This window comes from Cavia porcellus, unplaced genomic scaffold (genome assembly GCF_034190915.1).
Source record: "Cavia porcellus strain 051 isolate PalLab524CR breed Dunkin Hartley unplaced genomic scaffold, mCavPor4.1 scaffold_2, whole genome shotgun sequence".
Lineage (NCBI taxonomy): Eukaryota > Metazoa > Chordata > Mammalia > Rodentia > Caviidae > Cavia > Cavia porcellus.
The window spans coordinates 34,401,919-34,405,444 of NW_026947485.1; positions in this window are offsets into that span (position 1 = coordinate 34,401,919).

Consider the following 3,526-nt stretch of genomic DNA (forward strand, 5'->3'; position numbering starts at 1 on the left):
CTCTGCCCCCACCATGATGCCTAGTCACTACCTTAAATCTGTGAGCACTGTAGATTCCAAAACCTCACAGAACGTATCTCCCCATGATATCACCCCTCCAAGAAGGCTTACTCATCTCTAGAGATCTAGAGATCATCTCTAGAGATTGCCCCCTTCTCCAGACTCACTGGCAGAACCAGTCCTGAGATAATGATCAACCAGATTAGAGCTTGACCTGATTACCTACATTGCCAGCTATGCAAGCTCCCACCCTTTATCTTTGTTTCCATTTTTTGTAAAACCTCAAAGTTTCTGTCAACCCTTCAAAGATACATTGTGAAATTTTTTATCTGTCCTTCCGGCTTGGCTATATTGACTTAAGTTCCTCTCCTGCCTTCCTGCTGGTTTGCTTGTTTGGCATTTGGGATAGATCTGATATACTGAGACTGGAACTTTCCTGCGAAAACTTCAGTAACATTGATAATATCATGAGAAGTAAATTAATTAATCTGCAAACTGCCTGCCATGCTGCCTCGTAGCAAGTGCCATGCTGATGCTAAGCCTACCTTGGTCTGAGTGACCTGTCCTTGCAACTCATCTGAGCTCTAATCACCCAACATATTAAATCAAATAACAGGATAAACACACTCAGTTCCAGTACTCATTCCAAAAGGAAAATGCTCCAGAGGACTTGATGGGACTCTTAGAGCTTCACTGACATGATGACTCCTCCTCTGAACTTCTGCTTTGCATTCACGCAGTCGGTTCATCATGCTGGCCCAGTGTCCTTCGCTTTCCTGCTCATAGAGAAGATATCAGCCAGGAGGCTGCTGCAGGACCAAGATTTTCTGCAGGTGGCCATGGCGGAGGAGCTGACCAGCAGTGCACCTCACCATGCTGGACATGCCCCAGTTTGGAGTCCCTCCTCTCCTGTGTAAAGGTTGGTCTTTCCCTCTCTAACCAGGTTTCTGCACAGCCCAGACTACAAAGCCCCATCTTCTACGCTTATATTGCTCATGTGTCTATCATTCAGATAACAGTGTATGCAGAAAGGTAAGTGACCTGACAACCAAGGTCCTGACTACCATCGTGTCCACAGCCAAAGCTAAGGATGAATCTGAAAAGAAGGCAGGGCAGGGATGGGATGGGATAAGATCAGGACTCTGAAGAGGCTCAGCAAGCTGAGCTCTAAGTAGAACTGTGGGGGACCTGCAGCGGCTGAAAAGATAAGAAGTATGAAATATAAATGACCTTTATTTTGAGAATGTGGGGAGAGACACCCCCAATCCCCTGGGGCGCCGCATTCCCCTCCCCAACACGGGGAGTGGAGGCATAGATGTAGCTTAGGTTGGGAGTGCCTGAGGGGCATTAGGGATGCACAAGTAGCCCATTGGTATTCTTTTGGCTCCAGAGGTAAATTCCTAGGGGTGGGGGAGATAGGAGCTCCTTGGTTCCAGCTGAGGCTTTTCCAGCTACAGTGTCCGGCCTGGGCCAAAACTCTTTCACTAAGGAAGCTTTGTGGGATCTAAGGAGAACTGGATTGTTCCAGATGTGAGGTAGGCCTCACTTGATGAGGAAGCACATTTCTGTTAAGCCATCTTGGAGGCAGATTCTGCTCAGTTCAGGATACAACTCTCAGATCATGGGTGGCCTACAACACACTGTTTGTGGCCATGGAGAGCCCTGACCTCTAGAGGGACAGGTCTCCCTGACACTGCTCACTTTCCAGAGTGGCTTGTCAGGGTCCATGTTGATGGTTTCCACCTTTCCCACTGCTATTCTGGCTCCAGGTAGCCTACCTCAGGCCTCCATGGTGAGCCTCTCTGGAAAGGATTTTACAGACAGACATTCCCACACTCCATAGTCCCCAAAGGGTCAGATACCTTCTTACCACTAATATCTCTCTACCTTAGACCAGTCTCAAACAGTTTTAGCAGTTAAGAATTTAGAGCAAATACCCTCCAACAAGAGACAGCGGAACTACAAAGTAGGGGTCTGCATGAGTGGGGATTCTGTTCAGATCTGAGAATGGAAATCTACACTCTGGTGGAATGCAGAGTTTTGTATGTATTTTTCCCCTGGGTTTCTGAGGAAAAGTTCCTTTTGGAAAATTCCAGTTTAGCCCCACCTAAACAAAAGGGATAAGGAATTTTTCCACAGGCACTCTGGGTGGCTGGGGGACCCTAAGTGCCATTTGTCTGAAACCTGAAAAGAACTAGGAGCTGGGATGGGTGGAAAGGGGTGTCTGGAAAGGGCTAGACGTGAACCAGCAGCAAGGGCCTCCTCTCCTGTCCCACCATCCCTCACCCTGGACCTGTCCCTGCAACTCATCTGGGCTCCAATCATCCAACATATTAAATCAAATAACAAGATAAACACACTCAGTTCCAGTGCTCCTTCCAAAAGGAAAACGCTCCAAGAGGACTTGACGGGACACTTGGAACATTTGTTTTACTTCTTTCTACCCCCAAGAGCTTCCTGGTGACATTTTTTTTTCTTGCTTGCTTTGCTAAGTTTCATATGCTTTAAAAAATTGAAATATAATGCACCTAATTCCCTTAACATAAATGCACCATTTTGAAGCATCCTGCTGTGTGGTATTTAGTAGATTTGCTATTCTCTGTGACTTCCTGTCTTGTGGCATTTCATGTGGGAGAGGATGGAAGGGGCCCAGAGCTGGAAGTTTCCCTTACATGTTTACAGGGAGACCATGGCTATCTTAGCTCACTGGCATAGCTTCTCTTCTCTCTGGAATTTCTGGAGAAATCCAGTCCATAAAACTTGACTTGGCCATGAATGTGCCAGCTGGGTGCTCATTTAAAGTTTTCCATGTATCCGAGCCTCTTTCCCAAGGTCAGGGGTGTCCTTCCACACTGGTTACAGCCTACACACCTCTGACTTTACAGCAAGGTCAAACTAATGTGAACTGGCAGGTTAGTGCTCAGAGCAGATCCCTGGACAGCAAGCAGAGAGTTTTGGGATGCTGATAGAAACTTTAGAATTCTCCTGCAGATGAGGAAACCGAGGCCCGGTGACTCCAAAGATGTGCCACCCAATAATGGTAGAACCAACACTCAAACCGAGCCCTATTGACTCCTGCCAGGCACGGGGTACTGGACAGGATTGTTCTGGAAATCAACATGCAGGCCGTACCGCGCTAACTCTAGGGAACTGGGCTGGGGTTTAGTGAGTGAGCCATGCCCAGTGGAAGGCCTAACCCAGAGAAGGAAGGACACCGGAGGGAACCCTTAGCCAGGCTCTGCTGCTGCCTGGGGGCTGCCTCCCCTGCCCTCGCCCAGAGTTGCTGTCATTTGTTGCCCCCAGCTCCCTCTCCAGGCCGCCCTTCTTCAGCATTAGGTTGGCTGCAGAACATTCCTGGGAAGGGCAGTGCTGAGCCGGAATGGGGTCATACTGAGCTCATGAGGCAGGATTATTACAGTCTCAGGGAGTTGGCAAAAGGCAAAGATTATTTTAAAGTTAAATTATATAAGATTTATAATTCCATTAAACAAAAGCTTAAATCATACTCAAAACTTATTGCATTTGC